Here is a 346-nt window from a genome sequence, read left to right as displayed (position 1 = left end):
GCTGTGTGAAGGATGGGGAATCTGTGTGGAGGATGAGGAAGCTGTGGGAAGGATGGCGAGGCTGTGTAGAGGATGAGGAAGCTGTGGGAAGGATGGCGAGGCTGTGTGGAGGATGAGGAAGCTGTGTGGAGGATGGGGAAGCTGTGTGGAGGATGGGGAAGCTGTGGGAAGGATGGCGAGGCTGTGGGGAGGATGAGGAAGCTGTGTGGAGGATGGCGAGGCTGTGGGGAGGATGAGGAAGCTGTGGGAAGGATGGGGAGGCTGTGTGAAGGATGAGGAAGCTGTGTAGAGGATGAGGAAGCTGTGGGAAGGATGAGGAAGCTGTGTGAAGGTTGAGGAAGCTGTG

This window comes from Priapulus caudatus, unplaced genomic scaffold (assembly GCF_000485595.1).
Source record: "Priapulus caudatus unplaced genomic scaffold, Priapulus_caudatus-5.0.1 Scaffold1169, whole genome shotgun sequence".
NCBI lineage: Eukaryota > Metazoa > Priapulida > Priapulimorpha > Priapulimorphida > Priapulidae > Priapulus > Priapulus caudatus.
This window is presented reverse-complemented; position numbering follows the sequence as displayed.